Raw genomic sequence first — 10,723 nt, forward strand, 5'->3', positions numbered from 1 at the left:
TCATCACCTCAGTCGCTAAATGAATATGAGCACTTACAACACAGACACTCTTCCATGCAGAGATGCACACAAATCTAGACGATTTATCCCTTAGAATAACACACACACACACACACACACACACACACTGGATATAAAACTTGCTCCACTAAATTTCGTATTGTATTGTTAATAAATTATTTAATGAATGTAACCATTTTTTTCTTTTCATACAATCAAAGAAAACAAAAATGGTCACCTCTGTACAATCATACAAACATATTGATAACAATCAGCTAGGCTCCTACACTCACCTGACATAAACATTTAGGCTCCTACACTCACCTGACACAAACAGTTAGGCCCTACACCACCTGACTCAAACAGTTAAGCCCTACACCCCTGACACAAACAGTTAGGCTCCTACACTCCCCTGACACAAACAGTTAGGCTCCTACACTCCCCTGACACACGGGGCCCGGACAAAAGTCCCTAGGACAAAAGCCTAGAAATATTAAAAATATATAGATTTAAATATGAAATTATTACAACTTAAATAATTAGAATATTATAACTCTTTCAATTTTGATATAGAACATTATTAAATAAATAGAAAAGAAAAAGGAGGACATATTTTACCTTCAAGTTCATTCTGTATTTACTGAGGTGACTACAGTGAGGTCACTGAATGTCAGGGAAGTAATTACCCCAGTAGACAAGACATACGTCATTGCAGATTTAATAAACATTCCTTGTATACTTCTTTATAACTATAACAGAATTCCCGAAGATTAGGTTAAGTTAAGTTAGGTTAGGTTAGAGAAGTGTTCATAAGCTGTAAAAAAATAAAATAATTATTAAAAAAACATTATTATTTCCACTGGGACTTTTTCTCCTACACTCGACACACACACACACACACACACACACACACACACAAAACAAAATCTATATGGGTGTATTCCGGGAGCCTTGCAGAAGTACGTGTATAAAAAAAAATGGAAAGACCTTATTTCTTATACATATCCACCGAGATAGGCACATACAAACATACACAGATAAAAATATAATACGTCCTAAAAAAAATTCACACAAACACAATCGACATACAAACACCATAACCCCCACCGAAACACCACCACCGTCACCGTTAGATATCAGCACACGCAGTTCCCCCAAAATACCCAAAATGCGTTACTCAAATAGTGAAAGCATTCAACCCCTCCCGCTATTTGCACACTTTTATATCCATTCCATGAATCTACTGATTCCTCTCAAACGGCAAGCCAGAAAAAAACTCGGGTTGAAAAATACTGAAAATAGGGAGTGAACGTCCTAGAGTGTTGTGTGTGTGTGTGTGTGTGTGTGCACGCCTGAGCCGAATGTGACCAAAACAACACATTGTAGAGAGCAAGTGACCCAAAATAGAGTGTTTACATCCACGGGAGCTGGAGCGTCCGGGACCACGACCCAGCCAATCACTTACCACCCAGACATTCACCCGAATTACATCTCCCTTTCCAATCTTAAGCCCCGACTCTCCTTCTGTTTGTTGAAGACTAGTCAATAAACCCAAAGAGCTTCCATTTCAGTTATACTAGAAGACTTACCAATTGTATTACACTTTTACTCCTTATAACAACTTCTTAAATATTTCTTGTCGTCACTTATAGTTAGTTAAACATACATTTTGTTCCCCTAAAATAGCATTGGAAGTTTCACCGAAGCTGTTTGCCCTATGGAAATCTTAGTAGTAAGTTGGGCCAGGTTATATTATGTTATGTAAGGTTACGCTAGATTAGATCAAAAGAGTTATTCAATACGACTGTTCGAGCACATGTCCCGGATGTAATTAGTAAACATATAGAGAGATGGCCGGGATGGTTTCCAGTAAATCTATTCAATAATTCAATATCTTGCGGATGTAAATACGACCAGTCCTGTAGCAGCCTAGACTAATACACCATCACCTGAACGGTTCAGGCTGAACCAACACACCAACGGTTACTCACCACTACAACACACCAACGGTTACTCACCACTACAACACACCAACGGTTACTCACCACTACAACACACCAACAGTTTACTCATCACTACAACACACCAACAGTTTACTCACCACTAAACCACACCGACAGTTTACTCAGCACTACAACACACCAACAGTTTACTCATCACTACAACACACCAACAGTTTACTCACCACTATAACACACCGACAGTTTACTCAGCACTACAACACACCAACAGTTTACTCATTACTACAACACACCAACAGTTTACTCACCACTACAACACACCAACAGTTTACTCACCACTACAACACACCAACAGTTTACTCACCACTACAACACACCAACAGTTTACTCACCACTACAACACACAACAGTTTACTCATCACTACAACACACCAACAGTTTACTCACCACTACAACACACAACAGTTTACTCACTACAACACACCAACAGTTTACTCACCACTACAACACACCGACAGTTTACAGCACTACAACACACCAACAGTTTACTCACCACTACAACACACCAACAATTTACTCACCACTACAACACACCAACAGTTTTCACCACTACAACACACCAACAGTTTACTCACCAACAGTTTACTACAACACACCAACGGTTACTCACCACTAAAACACACCAACGGTTACTCACCACTACAACACACCAACAGTTTACTCACCACTACAACACGCCAACAGTTTACTCATCACTACAACACACCAACAGTTTACTCACCACTAAACCACACCGACAGTTTACTCAGCACTACAACACACCAACAGTTTACTCATCACTACAACACACCAACAATTTACTCACCACTACAACACACCGACAGTTTACTCAGCACTACAACACACCAACAGTTTACTCATTACTACAACACACCAACAGTTTACTCACCACTACAACACACCGACAGTTTACTCACCACTACAACACACCAACAGTTTACTCACCACTACAACACACCAACAGTTTACTCACCACTACAACACACTAACAGTTTACTCATCACTACAACACACCAACAGTTTACTCACCACTACAACACACTAACAGTTTACTCATCATTACAACATACCAACATTGTTTACCCACCACTACAACACACCAACATTGTTTACTCACCACTACAACACACATCAGGAGTGTTTACTCACCACTACAACGCACCACCACTGTTTACTCATCACTACAACACACCATCATTGTTTATTCATCACTACAACACACCAACATTGTTTATTCATCACTACAACACACCAACATTGTTTACTCATCACTTCAACACACCAACATTGTTTACTCACACCACTACAACACACTAACAGTTTACTCATCACTACAACACACCAACATTGTTTACTCACCACTACAACACACAACAGTTTACTCATCATTACAACATACCAACATTGTTTACCCACCACTACAACACACCAACATTGTTTACTCACCACTACAACACACATCAGGAGTGTTTACTCACCACTACAACGCACCACCACTGTTTACTCATCACTACAACACACCATCATTGTTTATTCATCACTACAACACACCAACATTGTTTATTCATCACTACAACACACCAACATTGTTTACTCATCACTTCAACACACCAACATTGTTTATTCATCACTACAACACACCAATATTGTTTACTCATCACTACAACACACCAACATTGTTTACTCACCACTACAACACACATCAGGAGTGTTTACTCACCACTACAACGCACCACCACTGTTTACTCATCACTACAACACACCATCATTGTTTACCCACCACTACAACACACCAACATTGTTTACTCATCACTTCAACACACCAACATTGTTTATTCATCACTACAACACACCAATATTGTTTACTCATCACTACAACACACCAACATTGTTTACCCACCACTACAACACACCAATATTGTTTATTCATCACTACAACACACCAACATTGTTTACCCACCACTACAACACACCATCATTGTTTACTCATCACTACAACACACCAATATTGTTTACTCACCACTACAACACACCATCATTGTTTACTCACCACTACAACACACCTACATTGTTCACGTATCAATGCAACACAACTCTATAGTTTACCCAACACAAGAACATTTCAATATATGGCGTCTTTTGGAACGGTCAGTGTTTGTTGAGTTTGACTAACGTAAAAATGCCTGTGTACAGTAATGGTAAATGTATAGGCCGAGTCTAGCATCCAGGGACAGGTGTACAGACCTGAATGCAAGTATACTAATGACAAGTTTGGAGTTGGCAGCGAGTTATTACTGCGAACATCAAAGTCCCGGCCAACATTGCACGTTATATCCAACAAGGTGGTTTGAATGACAAATATCCGGCTATAAATAAAGCCAACAGTTCCGGTTGAGTCAAACTGAGAAGAGAATACAATACTGCTTGCTAACAAATACTAACGGGAGCATTTGTACAATACACACAGACCTGCACACAACAAGAAGAAGAAAATGTTTGCCAAGAAATGATCTCTGTACCCAGGTAATATGACCACCATGATGCTTGTGATGGAAATTACGCGTGATAGCAGGAGCCCAGATGTCAGCCGCCACTGCCCTTTATTGTCTAAATGACGTGACATTTCACTTGTAATCTTTGAGTGTCGGGACATGCAACTGGTGTTGGCTCAAACAGGAGCTTCCCTCACCTTCACCTGAATTGCATAATTTTTTCAACGTTTGTCCCTCTCTCTCACACACACCACGCTTTATGATGAACCTTGTCGCCTGTCTTAGTACTTGCACGCACGCATGCACAAAAATGAAAATAAAATAAAAATATATAAATGAATAAAAACAAAATCTTCAATCTCTAACATGAAAGAAAACGAGAATGGTAAACTACAGTATATGACACACAAGCTACAAATGTTTTATCACACCAGCTGAGGAAGTATACTTCGGTTTATCATATTCATACCAACTATTGTACAGTGTCTACTGCACAAGAGAACAACAACAACACACAACGTACTCAACACCAAACATAATCACCACCTCTTGGCAGCACAATATCGGGAGACAACTTATTATGACCCGTTGATGTTGATCTCTGTCACGTCATATAAACAACCTTTAAAACGTTAAGGTTAAGTAAATTATACACTTAAAAGTAATTAATAGCTATTGATTATCTAGTTATTCCTGTTAGCTCTATTCCAGACCATACTGGTAAGGTTGAAACACGTCCAACATAAAATACGTTAATACACCTACACTTAAATACAAATTGAAGTGAAAAGTTTAAATAAGCCTAATAAGGAAGTCAAACAAATGGTGAGCGTGTGGAGGACCCGGCGGACGGAGCTGAGGGTTGTTTGTTTTTACTAGACATAAACACTGGGTTCTTCTATACTATCCCAGACGGGTAACTGGTTGTCAGTCAATGGGTCCCCGGTACTAATAGGTCTTAACCTAACCTAGCCACTAGAATTGGATCCCATTTGAACTGGAAGATAATAGAACTGGTCAAGCGGTAGGTTAGGTTAGACTATTTATTAGGTGAGGGAGGCTCAGCATCCATAGATATTTCATGTCGTTTCGCACAAATTTCACGAACGAAAAAAAATATTGAAAATCCTTAAGAAGTGTTTATGGCAAAGGCTACATACCCTCACCTGGTGGACATTCAGTATGATAAATTATATTGTACAGTCAACTTAAGTCCGCTCGCCTCTCCAGAATCACGAACCCGAATATTCAGACTCATGAACCTGAAGCAGTAGACTGATACAATATTCTGTCCATAAATGCGTCGGTTTCACGAGTCTGATAATCTCGGGGTTCAGAGAGGAGAGGTGAACGGACTTCAGTAGCTGACTGTACAGCATGAGTTACATTCACAGCAGGATGATAATTGTGCCATTATAGGTACAACAAATTACGAAGACTTATAAACCATGGAGGTAATAATTCATGTTAAGAGGCAGTACTTGTTTATATATTAATACACTTGGGACTTAAGCACAGGCATTATCGGGCGGGCACGATCAAGGACACACCATAAGTATCTGGAAAACGGTCTAAGTTTTTAGCTAACACTGCTAAAAACGTTGCAGGGTTGTGTGTTTTTCTTACAAGTATCTGATAACAGTTGGTAACAGTGACTGAGTACGCATTAAGATAGTCTATTAGTTTACTGAATATATATGTAGATAATAATTTCCTACTTCTTGTTTAATAGAGAAATCCAATGCAAACAATATGGTTTAATTTTAAACCAAAGAATCCAACACGACTACTAAACCAGAGTCTGGGGATGGCCACTGTCTTTCTATCCTCTTTACAATCTCTACATCTACCTCGTATAACTCCTACACAATACGACAGGACCACCGACAGTTTACCCAAATTAGACCTACCGTTCTGGGGATGTCAGGATATTCACTAGTAGGGCGCTAATTAATTATTTAAGCGAAAAGGTAACCAAGATGCAGTCGACTGTACCGTAGAGCCTCTAGTAATTAGGTCCATTAATATGTGGACGCGACTAGTTCACTGGTGAACCACAGAATAATTACTGCCATTAATCATAGGGGTGAGTGAGCTTATTGCCTGGCGGGCCATATTAGGAGTTACAAGGGTGCCGGTGGGCAATATCACAGCCCACTTGTTGCAATTACGATTAACTTTTGTAATACTATTGAGTATATATTTCTAACTGTTTCTTTTCTATAATCAAAGACTGAACGAAATTAATTATAAATTATTTATTGGTAATGATTAACCAGGGTAAGGCAACAGTTTCGGGAGCCGGATTATATATTACGGCCGGCTGGATCTGGAGTGCAGTCCCACCGATGCCGATTTATACAGTATGTGTTGGTTACAAAGGTTGTTCACCAGTAAAGTACCAACTGAGCAGCTCCAGTAATATATAGTAACAACTTGTTCACTTTCAAAGCAATAGTTACTGAACTTCAAAAACAAGTACACATGACGCACTTACCTGTAGATAAACTGATAACCTGTAGATAAACACACACACACACACACACACACACACACACACACACATATATATATATATATATATATATATATATATATATATATATATATATATATATATATATATATATATATATATATATATATATATATATATATATATATATATATATATATATATATATATATATATATATATATATATATATTCCATTAGCCCATAAACGCGATGAACAGGCTTTGTGTGAAATATAACAAAGTCTAGGACTGCTATTAGTCTCCTAGTGGTCTAGAGGTAACGTTCCCCCGTCACACACATAAGATCGTGGGTTCGAGTCCTGGTGGGGTAATATATATATATATATATATATATATATATATATATATATATATATATATATATATATATATATATATACTAGCGGAATCGCGCTCTTTCGCTAGGCCACGGTAGGACGCCACCTTCCGGGAGGCTCCACATTGTCTCACTGTAGTGCATTAAGGTAGACCACATTTTTGGTTTTGCCATTAGCAGCAAGTATGTACAGATTTTTGCCAGTTCCCACTCTGGAGCATCCAACATAGAACTGTCCATGAGAGAAGCAAGGAATCACCAGGTTTAGGCCAACCATCTTTAGGGACTGTCCCTGGCTTTTGTAGATGGTCATGGCAAAGCTCACTTAAACTGGGAACTGAAGTCGCTTGAACTCAAATGGCAGGTCAGTGGTGATAAGAGGTATCCTTGGTATAAACACGTCCTCTCCTTTAGCTTTTCCTGTCAGTATTGTAGCTTCCAGTAAATGTGGCATCACGTTCTTCACCACCAGTCTTGTGCCATTGCAGAGGATTGGTGGGTCAAGATTTCTTAAGAGCATTATAGGAGTTCCAATCTTGAGAGTGAGGTGGTGAGGAGGCATTCCAGCGGGCTCCAAAGAATTAAGGAATTCTGCAGGGTACTGGACTGCTTGGTCCTGGTCGATGACTGTAGCAACAGCCTGGAAGCTGTCTGAGTAGAGTCATGTTGATTTCAGCCACTGTTTCATTCTTTGGTGCCAGAATTGCACGTTCACGTAGCCCCTTGTGATCCTTGTAGTGGTGGATAATGTTTGGGTAGACCATGTTAGTGAGCTCAGTTGAGGACTTTACAACATTTCCACATCCTTGAGGAATGATTATTTGTCCTTCTGAATCAACAGGGAAAGTTCCATTCCCAATCTGTAGTAGAAGGTTTGCAAACCGTCCAGCATCCTGATCTCCTTGTAGATGTACTCTCATGTTTGTGGATAGGGTGAGTGTCTGAACACTTCTCCAAAGGTATGACGCCTTGAGGCACGCATTCAGTTTATCAGCTGGAGTGCTTCGAGGAATGACAGGTAGGGTCTGGCGAAAGTCTCCAGCAATGACCATTGTAATGCCACCCATGAGATGGTCATTTTCTCGTATGTCTTGCAAGGTCCTGTCCAATGCTTCAAACGCTAACTTGTGAGACATAGTGCATTCATCCCAGACTATGAGGCTGCATTTTTCTAAGAGTTTTGCCTTTGCAGATTCTTTTTTGATGTTGCACACTGGATTCTCATTGTGAGCGAGGTTGAGAGGCAGTTTAAAAGTTGAGTGTGCAGTACGTCCTCCTTCTAGTAGTGTTGCAGCAATGCCTGAGGATGCCACAGCAAGAGCAATTTTCCCCTGATGACGTACTTTGGCCAATAGAAGGTTGATCAGGAATGTTTTTCCTGTCCCGCCAGGTGCATCGACAAAGATCATACCTCCCTGCTCCGCTTGTATCGCTTGCAAGATCTGTTCATAAGCATTTGCTTGATCAGGCACCAGGTGAGGCTCATTTTCTTCAAGAAAATTCACCAGAACATCAACTGATTAGTCTGTCTCTCTGAGCAACTCCCTGTTTGCAACTACTGGTTCATCTCGGTTTGGGGAAGGCAATCCAAAATCAGTCAGGTTTTTTCCGCATAGCTCCATCATTTTGTCTTCCAGCATGATCAGAGCCCTGTTGAACATGTCATCCATGAACTCAATCTCTTGACCAGGATGTTCTCTTCTTGCTTGATGAAGCAGATCCTCTGAAAGACTTTCTTGGTGGTTTTTCCAGAGCTGGCTTGGGTTGGAAAGTCCACATGTAGCAATCATGATGGCAAACAGGTTCCTCATTCTCATTGGCGATTGAGTAGCTGCTGCCTCTCCTAATGTGTCATTCCAGTGACCATCATCTTCCAGTAGGCCAAGAAGATTGCACGCTTCCTGATAGGTTCTGCAGACTTGTCCATTCACTGTCTTGAGTGCTGCATATGATGTTGGGCCACGGATGTGGTGCAAAAGTAGTCTCAAACAATAGCATTCAAAGTTGTTGGGGTGAACCGTGTAGACACGTCCCAAAGCATTGCCTAACTTTATCCCTGGACATCCTTCAACATCGGATCCTTGAGCTCTTCTCTGGAACATTTTCATTGAAGCCTGCCATATGAAGAACTTGGGTACGCCAACATACAGGAGTATTCAAGCAAACTCATCTTCCTGTGAAAGCTTGAAAAATGCAGTGAGGGTCGTATCAGCAGGATTTGCTATTTGATTTTGGAGGGACTCTTCTGTGAAGTATACTCTTTGTCCATTTTCCAGGTGAACAGTTAGATGAACTACTGTTGGACATCGTTCGTGTGTGGGAAAATTAAAAATTCTCCATAGGGCTTCATTGCTGCATATATAACGGCCTTGCTGAAACTGTGTCACCTCATCATGATTTCCATCCTTTTGCAATGCAAATATCGCTTGGTCAGAGCCTTTGTTGACGTATTTGCAGACATACTTGATGAACTTGGCTGAATTGCAGAACTCCACATTAATGTGCGCATTGAATGCTTTACTCAAAAAAGGATTGTAGGGGACCACCCATTTGTTGTCTACTGTTATTTCACTGTCTGTTTCAGGTCGCAACACTGCTGTAAAACCTCCATCGCCTGGGGCTCTTCTCCTGTACTGAGGATAGCCATCTTCTCCACTCTGAGTATCCTTTATCAGGTCTTTTGGGAAGTTTTTGGTGCAGCGTCCATCTTTCATGCATGGAGAGTGTCTGTTGAATGGTCCACATGGCCCATGAATCATCATCACTATATATAACACCACCCATCATCACTACATATAACACCACCCATCATCACTACATATAACATCATCCATCATCACTACATATAACACCATCCATCATCACTACATATAACACCATCCATCATCACTACATATAACACCACCCATCATCACTACATATAACAACATCCATCATCACTACATATAATATCATCCATCATCACTACATATAACACCATCCATCATCATCACTACATTGAATTGTAACAGAATTGTAACAGTTTATTTAACCAGAAAAATACAGATACAGAGTGGATAATAATAACAATATTAACATGGCTGAGCCAGTTGAGAACCTGAGCTCTCTTTGAGGCACAATAACACCATCCATCATCACTACAGATCGGTAAAGTAGTTTCCGAGATTCTCGTGCGGACACACACACAAACAAACAAACACACAGACATACTTCTTTGTTTTATATAAATAGATGCTAATGGAAGCCCCTCGAAATCGAGGATGGCCGGCCCAAGGGCCTCCTAGGCGTGAATTTGTTACGGTGTAGAAGCTGTCGCCAACACAACAACCACACCCAAAGTTAACGAGCTGCATGAC

Source organism: Homarus americanus, unplaced genomic scaffold (genome assembly GCF_018991925.1).
Source record: "Homarus americanus isolate GMGI-L3 unplaced genomic scaffold, GMGI_Hamer_2.0 scaffold46197, whole genome shotgun sequence".
Classification (NCBI taxonomy): domain Eukaryota; kingdom Metazoa; phylum Arthropoda; class Malacostraca; order Decapoda; family Nephropidae; genus Homarus; species Homarus americanus.